Source organism: Tigriopus californicus, chromosome 5, assembly GCF_007210705.1.
Source record: "Tigriopus californicus strain San Diego chromosome 5, Tcal_SD_v2.1, whole genome shotgun sequence".
In the NCBI taxonomy this organism is placed as follows: Eukaryota; Metazoa; Arthropoda; class Copepoda; order Harpacticoida; family Harpacticidae; genus Tigriopus; species Tigriopus californicus.
In genome coordinates this window covers 9,841,474-9,852,995 of record NC_081444.1, presented here as the reverse complement: position 1 = coordinate 9,852,995, position 11,522 = coordinate 9,841,474, and the positions used below count along the sequence as shown (strand labels likewise).

Below are 11,522 nucleotides of genomic sequence, written 5' to 3'. Positions count from 1 at the left end.
TTTACAATGTTTACAGTATATACATCTATTTCGTCCCATTCTGGGTTCTGGGGCCGCCATTCGAGGCGATGATCCACTAGAAGGGGGGGGGAGACCTGGGATCGAACCCATGAACCCGAGTTTAACTCGGTCGCGCGTTAACCAACTGCGCTAGAACCATCTCCCTTTTCATTATCATTTAGATAAAATCGAAAATGGAGTCTGAATTGGCAAAGAAGCATCAATTTTTTTTATTTGTTCCGCGCTAGAGTCTAAAGTTCAGCTATATCTAAGGTCATCAACATCTTCAGAACTATGCGTATAGCGTGATGAAGACATTGGATGACAAGGGAAATGCAATTTTATCCTCTTTCCAACAAAAGAAACCGTAGGTCACTAACAATTCGTGACAGCGGTAAATCAAAATTATGCTGTGTGTTCAGATTTTGCTCCCACACCCTGTACAGTATACGTATATTCAAGTCCTAGGTCAAAATCACTAGTCATGACATGTTCGTAGCGTGACTTGAACTTTTCTATTAAAAGGGATGTTATGTAATGAGAAAGGGATCATATCTAATGCACATAGACACATTGGCATGGAATTTGGACTCAAAGGAAAATAATTCCTAAACTTAAGTTGGATCACCGACCAGGCATTTGTAAAAGGAAATGTAAAAATCCCACATGCAGCAACCTATTTACCATGATCTAGAGACCCATCCTTCAAAGAACAGTTTCTAGCCTAAGTGGCTCTATTCCAAGTCACTTGGTGGATCTGTGACCCGCAATAGATCTCTCCAAAATGTTAAGGTACTTTTCCTTAGAACTGGCGTTTTCCAGCCATAAAATATAATTGTTTGCAATATGAATGCCGAGAATCTCAATCACCGAGATTCAGTGGCTTCGATCCCTGACTCACGCAGTCCTAGGCCCCAATGGTTATAATTTACAACCCTTTTGAAAACATTTCGACAAATTTCATTGCAACTTGAGGAACGACCAGATGTAGGAAAGCCTTAGATCTGAAAGCATTTTTGGCAAAAATCTCGAAATTAGTTTCTTTTGCCATAGTAAAGCTTGTAGGGGGGTCTCTAGGAAATAAGAATTTCCCAACTCAAGGGTTTTCGCATTTTTTTGTTTTTTTGGGTTCGTCGTGTTATTATGTACTTTGACCTACTCTAAGCTTTGTGCCTCACCTTTTGGTCAGAACTGCATTTTTTGTCTTTATTGCTTAATGCCGTCCCGTTTTCGGCGCGGTTCTAGGCTCACAGGCCCACCCTCGCATGACTCATTGCTTCCCCTGGCATGTAAAAGGTGAGAAAAACATCATTTACGCCCAATTGAGTCGCTATATTGTATAGGTCTTTCTTCTCCAGTGGCAATATGGGTATTTTATCACTGAAAAAATCCCCAGTTTAGAGATCTGACCACCCGGAATGACGCGTTATCATTGTTTCTCATTTAGAGAGGAACAACCAATGGCTAAAGTATTGTGCCCTTTCGACTCCAAAACGCTCAATGGCAATCCAAATATAGCGGCTTACCAGCCGATATGAAAGAGGCGTCCTCCATCTTATACGTATAAATAAACATACAAACGGACGATCAATCAATCAGCACCCTTACTGTCTTCCCGCACACAATTAGGGCTCAAACCTTGTTCCCTACACAAGTATACTTAACGATCTTTATCAAGCTTACCACCAAATTTGCTTTGCTTGCTGGGACTGTAGGGAAGTACTAATTATTCTCAAAATTGGCAACAGTATTCTGTTTTTGCTATGACAGCAACCTTTGACACATGGAAACCAAACATGAGCCAGTCTTTGCTCTTCATCATGCCGGCATTTCAAGGCAGAAAATGTGTACGTTTAAAACACAAAAATTTGATCAAATGTTCATCAAACGAACAATTGACCGATATGAGAAGACAGAATCAGTTCAAATAGTCTGGGGGAGCGATCTGTCTGGACCAGCAATGCTAATTGGGAGATGTTTTCTTCAACTTGGGATACAGCCTAGAGTGTACTTTTTGCGGTGGTCTGGTTACCAAAAAGTGCGACGATTTAGGACGGTTAATTTAAGCAATCTTGTTTTAACTAAAACACATGTCATTGAACCGCCAAAATTTAACATTTGATAAATATATAGAGCCAATTTATAGAATAGTTCAACAAATTCAGTCTCAGTTTAGGGTAATTAGAGTAAAGAAAAGTAATCAAAACGGAGAGTGCATTAAAGCTGATTGCTTCATATGCAAAATATATCATATTACATGACTAAACTGGTACAAACACACCCTTCCGCGCCCTTTCCCATCACCCATTTCAACTTTTTCATTTTCGTTATTTTTGGGCCAAAATACCCCAATGATACGTCTGCTTGTCAAGTAAATACTGCAAAACAGAGTAAGTCCTTAACCATGTGTTTTAGCAATATTTGTTGACCGGAAGTAAAAAAAGCAACATCAGACGCAAAGTTGATTGCGATGGAGCTTAAAGCAGATCGTTATTGATATATGTAGAATATATAGAATTTCCATTTCAAATGAGTACTTAGAACTGAGGTTTTAGATGTACTGCTTAGATTTCACAACCGTAAACTCCGAAAGTCATTAATGCATGTGTAAGATAGTCCTCAATAACAAGATGGTCAGCAATACATAAGGCCCGGAGCCATCCAAAGCTTTAAGTCCGAGACTTTAAAAAACTCCAAAAGTTTTTGTAATGGGTTTTCAGGATTCATATTTAATGACGGAAGCTGGAATCAACTTTTAAAAAGATCATCATGCATCATACTCGCCCCAATTATACATTGCTCGATTCTTAGTTTTAGAACACTACTTAAGATACTGATTAGCCAGGGAATTGCGGAATATTTTTTTGCCATGATTAGTTCGATTCTTTGACTTTCTTCTTTGTCGTTGTCATTTTGTAGATTCCCAGGGAATTTTGTTTTGAACTCGTCTTTCATCGTGGACTGCCCTCAAAAGTGACGGATATGTACACACTCGACCCACCAAGTGCAAGTGCAGTGCATGCATACGTGCTTGCATCCACCATACAGTATACGCTTATACGGACGGTAGTAGTGAATGCAAGAACTGGAAGAGTAAATGAACGTCTAGCACATACTCTACGTAGCTTACCCTATGCTGCATGTGAGTAAATTAAACTCTTCCCCCTAATGCTATGCTCGAATAATTTGTCATTCTAAATGAAATACAGCCACCAAAGTTAGGTCGGAAATTGTCCAACCAGCATTGCTAATCCATCAATTCTGACTTTTCACAACGACAACGCTTGATCACTGAAAACTTTCGTCCCGTTAGCAAAATGAACATTACACAAGACTTCTGTTTTCTTATTCGACTGGCTGATGATTCTAATTCGGGGTAGTTTCAAAGCGACATTAAACTTCCATCCACGTGGTATTTTCACGAAAAAATGGAAAGGGGGTATTCCAATTTCACGGGAAAGAAGCCAAATTTGTTGGCACGAGTTTGAAGTCACACTATTAGCACTTTCACTGATGATCTTTTGGAAGGTTCACTTGGAATGAAGTGACACTTCAAGCAGTATATAAAGTGTAATTAGTCTCATGACCTCTCTGGCGAGCTTATCCTCCGAGTCGATGTCAAGTACCTAGTGTACATATGGTGGATAAGGCTATTGGCTATTTCCGAGTGTTAAAAACGGATTTCTTCAACGCCAAACTTGGACCCAATCATTGAGTCAAGCTCAATGACCGGTCCGAGGTTATCGGGTGGGCTCTTGAGTGGATTCTCACCGCATAAGTTTATCCACGAAACAACAACTGACCCTTGTCGTAAAGACTAAAGAGTTGTGCGTAAAACACTTCAAAATCAAGATGAACCGAAAAAGAGTTGGTAAGCTGAGAAGGGAGGGCTGCCAGCAACACCTACCACGGGTATGGCCAAAGAGCGGAGAATGAGTCTCATTCAAAGCGGCGGCTACCCTGGTTGGGCTCATTAGGAGACGTGATACATTTTTGCTGACCATGAACTCGACTGCTGGCTCTCACGCAACCAGTTCACCCCCTACCACGCACACTGATAAGTGATAACTCGAGGACCTACCTGAAATGACCAAACGTGGACATGGGTCCATAAACAGTGGCTGGATAGCGAAGTCATCATTCCAGAGGCCGGGAATTTATTTCCATTCCAATGCCGATGGGATGGATGCATTTTTGGGTGAAATTGTTGGAGGGATTTCCCCTGGAGGAGTGAATTCGTCTCGTATGTCGGTGCGTCTCACTTTTACGTAGACATCCCCCAGACAATGTCCAAGTATTCATAACAAACTTGAGCATCAAGAATATTTTGAATTTTATCTGCATTTCGTGAAATTTTCCATCCTGTTTACGTTGGCCACGTAATTCGAAAATTTCACAAACATGGGCATGATGAGCCAGCTCAACAACATTCTGTGCCCTCTGAACATGATCACGCTGAGAGGGGAAAAGCGACAACTTTTCGATGGGTTTGCTCCTAAATTCATCCTTCTGACTCCCAAGTTGCTTGACATGATGGGGAAAGAATGTCTTTTCTACGCGAACTACTACAAGGGAATTCTCGTCGAGCATAATGTCAACGGCGGTCATTCACGATATAGCGATCCCTTCCCTCAAGAAGGCCTCAGGTGCATACTTACATCTTTCAAGTTGAATTAATGACTTCAGATGTGGAGACCATTTTTGGGCTCAAATTCAAACAAAATATGATTCGGATCCCATCCTATCACGTTTTCATGTTTATGTACTTGAGCTATAAAAATTTCAGACACATTCGCGTGACGTTACCTTACTTTTAGATGTTGTTCTCTTCCCCCTTCAAGCTTTGCGACTTTTTTTTTCATTTTCCTTCATGTTTCAAGGCAACTGACGAACATACCGGCGTGCAGATTGATGGAAAGAGGATAGACAATTTCTTCAGAAGTGATCAGTCTCTTTTGATGAGTGTGCATGCTTGCAAATTCGACAACTGGAAAATGCAGCCTGGAGATGAAGATTGAAAGACCTACTCCTAAAAAAAAGAACGAACGAACAGAAAAAGCAAAAGAGGAGCAGAAAGCAAGACTCCTTTTGGCGGCAAAGTTGTCTTGCCATCTTACTCATCCGTAGGGATTCGTTGGTGGGAATTGTGAGCAAGCTGAATGCATGCACTTGATGTGCATCATATTTTCACAAGGCTTGGAGATTGTTGCCTCAAACATGTTAGTAGAATTCAGGCTGGGCTGCCAATTTGCTATATTATGATTGAGTTAGTAGGAATGGGACGAGCGAAACCTAGGCATCAAAGAAGATCATTAGATAAATGAGCCTGAAGATCAAGAGATTTGCGGAAGAATGTCTTTATTCTCCGGATCTTGGCGCTTTTAATCTAGCCAGATAGCCAGCTAGCTAGGTGCTTGGCTGACTGCATGCAGCATGTGATCCACGGACTTCCTAACATAGTGTAGTTCCTCACATGTCTGTTTCATGGATTTTCTCTCCGAAAATACAGAATAATAGCATTTGTTTGTAGAACCGCGTTCTTTTCGTTCGGTCTTTCCTTCATGCGATTGTACATAGTACATACGTAGGTAGGCACATGCACGTCCGTACGTCCGTAGCCCTCGATCCCCGTGGACCGTTCAGCCATCTCATATATTTGAAACGAAGATTAGACTGCGAAGGAAGTAGAGTGAGTGCGAGAGAACGTTATTGGCTTTCTCCGGCAAGAAACGACCTCAGTCAATCCGTCCAAAGAGACGCCCGTACGTACATACGTTGTCAACCAAATGTGCCACGGAGATTTCTTTCCCAAGGAATCATCTCTTGCCATTTACGATATGCCCTGAGTATGGTTTACCCCTTTTCGTTTTCTTTTTATCTTGGGAAGTGCACTTTTGGTTGGGTTCAACATTTTAAAGCCACCTTAAACACTCGAGGGTGCTCTCAGTGCTCTCAGTGCTTCCAGTGCTCTCAGTGCCTTCGTTCGGCTTCGTTCGTTCTTGTGGTCGTGGTTCGTCCGTGGGTCGGTCCGTCAATCAATCGGTGGTAGTTCGGCGGTTGCCCAAGCTTCAAAGACCATCATCTTATTGGTTGGAATGTCACTTGAAGCGTTCTATCACAATAGCTTTGGGTTTTGTGCAGTTAACACACTAGGAATCGGAAGAAATTCCACTTGAAAATGTTCCCACGATTCCCACACCTTGCATCTTGGTTGGCCTTGTAGGAAATTGACCGACCCACTCTATCAAGGCTCTTTCGATTGGCTTTGATGGAATGAGCACCTATGATCCTCCTCGATTTACTGTACCTACATATTGTTCGCCGTGACCCCAAGTGATTAGATGAGCTCTGATTTATACAAAATATGTCTGTATTTAGACCGTGATTGGACCTATACTATGACAAATCTGTGCAAATTTTCTCGGCTTTCGATCCATAAATTCGCGCCTAATCTGATGGCCAAATCTCGGAAGGAATGAGCAAAGGATCAAAGACGTGTTTTAGGTCGCTTAATGGGCATTTATTTCCAAAGATAACTCAACATTGCTTGCTTGTTTGAGGTGGAAACTGTACATACGTATTGTACGTCTATGTACTACATACATCTTTAGTAACAATAATCCGACCCTTTTTCAATGTCTTTGTGCGGCCTCCTATAACTGCTCCTCGATTTTGAGCTTTTTCATCTGAAACGTATCTGGCAGAGGCTACAGATGAATAGAATCGAGTGCATTTTGGTGAGCCTCCTCTCCATTATCACAATTCATAAGAATTGAACATATTTGTCCCGTTTTTCGTGCCGAAAAACGAGGTCCGCTCTCACACTGGCAAGCCAAAAAAGTCCGTGTGTCTGTCGATTGTCCAATGTCGATTGGTAAAAGACCTAATGGAATGAGATCAAGAGGCATATTGCATTTCCTTCGACCTCCCTAACTCTTTCGTTGCAACACTTACATAACTAGGAGGCCAAGCCAAAAAAGTTAAGAGTCTGTTTCTTGTTAAGAGAGTCGTAAATTATGTGCGAATAGGAATTTTGTTCCTCTTGAACGCCTGGATATTGATGAGTCTGAAACGCTCGTAAACTTGCAGATTTCCAAAGTAGACAACACACACACAAAAGATCACGCGAAGCGACACAGAAATGACCCCCTCATTCACCGGTCTCCCTCTACTTATTCTTTCCCCTGTTTCTTTTCTTTCTCTTCCTTCTTCCTTTCTTCCTTTCTTTTTCTCCTTCCTTCCCTGTTTCGTTCTTCCTGGCTCAAACTGATAAACTAGCCTCTCCGAAATGTCGTCGTCTCCACTCACGCCAAGACTTGATCCTTAGTGTAAAGTAAGCTCAGCCTCCATTCACAAAAGCCTGAAGTGTTGTAACTACGAGCTGGTGACGGAATTGCACTTAATCCCAAGTCGTAGGCTTTTCCGTTTTGTCTTTTCTCCCTGTCTCACTTTGGATTATCACACGCTTAATTCCTCCACGATCCCCTATTGCATGCAGTTATGCTAAACATCATTATCATCTCAAATTATGATCAATCGAAAAAGCACCATGCCTTGATCAAAAAACGACTTCGATTGTGGGCCAAATCGCCCCGATGTGGGTATTAGAGACAAGTGATCTAAAGGAATTTCTCATCTCGCACCCCCAATCATCAACCCGAGAGAGCCAGCATCTCATTTCTCTGCAGAAATTTGCTAGTGCTCCTTCCGTCTTGCCTCTTGGGAGAAGAGAGGCATGGTGTACGTATAGGTGTATATAATTCAGTCAGTCACTCCAGACGAACGAGGAGGCCAAGATGAGAAAGAAGACATACGATGCCTCTTGATAATGTGGCGATAATATTCGCTAAATGACCAGAAAGATGTCACACAACCGTTACTTATGAGATTGCGACCCACGCCGGTCGAAAACTGGACGGACTGCTCATCAAGAGACCCCTACTAAGTACGTAGGTAGTAAATTGTGTGGAGTGTGGACCCCAGGTCACGAGAGCATCAAAACGCCATTGCTCAAAATAGGTTCATATTTTGTCCCGCATCGTTAAGTCTAATTGGATTTGTTCCCCGCTTTCCATGGTTGAACAGTGAGTTCACTAATCAGAACGACACCTTCAGTTGATATTGGATTCTTTAGGGCTGAACGTCAACCCATTTTTCTCACTGTCTGCACACTGATCAATCCTTTAATCAAGGCCCTTACTTCTTGGCCTAAAGACTGAGTCAGTTCATGCCTCAGAATCAGTACTTTTCCCCTGGTTCTGTCGATTCATATCTGGCATCCTTGACATCGCTTTTTGAGGCAGGGATATCAGAGGAAAAGTAATCTATGTCCCAGTGCTAGCTTAGCACGAGTATATACTGACGCTCCCCAATGCCTATCTGCCCGAGGTTTGCCTCAAATTTCGGCTTGTTACCCCTGACATCAAGTCAGAGTCTTCGTGATTGTTGGCAAAAAAGTCAAAGTGGAATTTTTATCGACTTGGAGAAGATCTCGTGGGTCCATGTGGACAGCCTGCGACTAACTACTATATACATGTACACAAGGGGACTGCTCAGATTCACATATACGTAGTGGAGCAGCAACCCATCTTGCTACTGCTCCTGCCACTCTTGTACGTATCTGCTACATATGAAGGAGAAATAGTAGTAGCTGAAGAAGTAGATTGTACTTGCAGCATCTCAGAGCCATGAAGACGTAAAGCTCTCCGATTCTCACATAAATATCACCCCGCTCTGACAGGTTCGAAATGAAAGGAAGATCAAATTCGGTTCACATTGTGGATGGGGACACCGCATTACAGACTTTTTACACTTGTTTTACGGTGTCTTCTTTGATTCAAGTGCGTGTCAGACTAGGATAATGTGTGTACTCAGTAAGTTATCGCTGCTTTTTTGTCTTTTTGTCGCTTCCAGATTCGGGATTTGAATCTAGCTTTTGGAAGTAATGAACCTAACAAAATAATTTCGAGTGCTCATTGGCCTTTGAAACAACATGAATTTGTTTGGCAGAACCTGTAATTTTAATTCTGAAGACATTACCTTGAAATACTTCAATGGCCACATTAGCCTCCATTACCGCAGATGCGGCCCAAAATCCATATGTATAGTGGTCGTTTAAGATCTATGAGGAAAACCTAACGCTAAGAGAGTAGCGTGTAATGAAACATCCTAATATATATTCAATGGCAAAATATGCAGAGAATCTCTCGCCTGGAGACCAAAGTCATCCAATCGTGCTATAGAGTTGGTGCATACAGATATGTTGCTCACGTTGGCGATCGATTGCTTCCCACCTTTTAACGTTTTCCGTACGCCGTGCCCATTGAGTCGTGAAAAAGCTTTGTGCGACCAGAAAGATGGCATTTGCTTGGACATTATCAAAACTCCATCAAATGTTGCCCAGAGACGACGAATACGAGATAGATTTTCGGCACCAATCCTACCAATCCATCTCTCTCTCTCTCTCTCTCGTTCTCTTTGTCTCCATGGCCATGATGCCACCGCCTTTCGTTGTTACCACTTGTTCTCCTCGCTTTGGTAACATCGTCTTTATGAGATTTCCTCGGAAGCGAGGAGTTGATTAAAAATATTAGCACGTTGGGCTTTCCATCTGGGTGAATACCCATCCTGAAAATTCGATATGTTGGAGAGCGTTTGGGCCAACCAATTAGGCAACTTATTTCAAACCCAGAACGAGCCTTCACGGTCCCTACAAGGTAAGTTGGTAAGTTGGGAGAGTCGTTCAGAGTCACTACCAGCATCACCTGGGAGAGCAGAGATGTCGATTCAAGTGTGATAATGTGGTTGGGGGAGATGAGTCTCCATTCTCCATCATCGGTGTCCTCTTGGCTCCCTCTGTGTTTGTGCCTGCACTCCACAGGATAGACGCACATGCATACATGGTCCCACACTCACCCACCAATCTGGTTTGTGACGAGCGAACGACGGCTCTCTGGAGCCCACACCAATGGCACAGCGAGAGAGAGAGAGAGAGAGAGTGTGTGTGTGTGTGTGTGTGTGCGAGTGAGGAGGCTCCCTTTTGTCTTTCCCACGAAAATCATTGAAGAATGCTGTTAGGGAAAGGAATTTGGGTGGACGAGAAATTGTTTGATAAAGACAATGGACGCATTGTTGCAGGCCATTGACGAAAGGGACTTCTTGGTTAGAAGAAAAATGACACCACATTTAATGGCCATCCCTATAATTAAGATTCAGCTTTATTCATGCATGAAGACCGATCAACGTTCTCTTCAGGGTCACATTCATCATCTTTCTTTTTTTTAAATTGACGGGGCAAATGAGAACTGTTTTGATTTCAACAGCTCGACTGGTTCGCTCAACTCACATTTACAACAAGTACTGTAAAGAGGATTACTCGGTTGTCGTTATCAGATGGTGTAAGTTTTGAGTTTATTTTAGATCTTGACCTTATCATCTGACTATCCCATAAGATCTCCTTCAACTTAAGTGCGCAAGGGGCTTCTGGACTTGATTCTCATTTTCAATATCTCACGTTGGTCCAAGGGCTCTTTTGCCCTTGACTACCACGTACATGCATGCAAACGAACTCGCCTGGAAGTCTTTATCTTGCTTTGTCCTGTCGGTCGTAAGTTTGTAGTTTCGTAGACTCTTTTGATTTGAGAACAGAGCCGATAGGAAAGCTTTGATCTCGAGGAATTTTAGGAATGAATATCGTGATCTCTAATTGCAATTATTTACAACTTGGACCAAGACTGGCCGACTAAAACCGCCGAAATTGTGCATGGGAATTAGAGTCCAAATGCTTTTTACGAATCGCTATTGACGTTGAGCTTCGCAAGGCACTTTTTCGTCGTTCATCGAAGCTCAAGGAGGACGAGGACGAGTTGGACACTTGGTATTGGGCCAGAAGATGTCAAGTTCCCATGTTCCTTTGGGACTTTGTCCTGAGGAGAGCGATGAAATAATAGACGCCATTCATCCCATTGATGCTCTCGTGAATCGAGATAAGAGTTGTATTTTTTTGTGCCACCCGCCTGCAGGATAAACAAAAGGAACACTCCGCAGACCTGAAGGATATTGTCAAGTGATGGCCAGTTGACTGGACGGAGAATAATGGAACCTAATTAATTTCGTCCCAATGATGTCATTCACATGACACTGACACATGGATAGACTTATCACTGGGCTGTTCTTGGCTCCAAGACACATCTTCGGGCTTCCTAATGGTTGTCTGTTCGATTTTTTTTTTTGCACAGCAAACCCTTTTTCTTGAACCCACTTTCGAAAATTCGCCTCTATTCCTAAGGGGATTATTTTGTCCAGCGTTCAAAGCCTCGGGGTCAAAAGATATTTATGGATGTTATGGGAATGAATGGGATGGACTGTTCATAATCCATTCCCATGACCAAGACCGTCGTGTCTTCCAGTGTTCTCATCTCCCGAAATTTGTGCGTTTCCGTGGATGGATTGAAATCTGGTCATCTTAGTGTTGCATGCACTATAATAACTCAACGAGCTTTGGCGTTAACCCATTGAAAATA

General features: G+C 42.5%; 1 long non-coding RNA gene across 1 annotated transcript in view; it reads left to right on the top strand.

The window, feature by feature from the left end:
- The window catches only part of LOC131880329 (uncharacterized), a 13,184-nt gene extending 10,143 nt beyond the window's left edge, over nucleotides 1-3,041 (top strand). The window contains exon 3 of the long non-coding RNA XR_009373251.1: nucleotides 2,920-3,041. This is a non-coding gene — a long non-coding RNA (uncharacterized LOC131880329). The remainder of the gene's footprint in view (nucleotides 1-2,919) is intronic.
- Nucleotides 3,042-11,522: the final 8,481 nt, after the last annotated feature.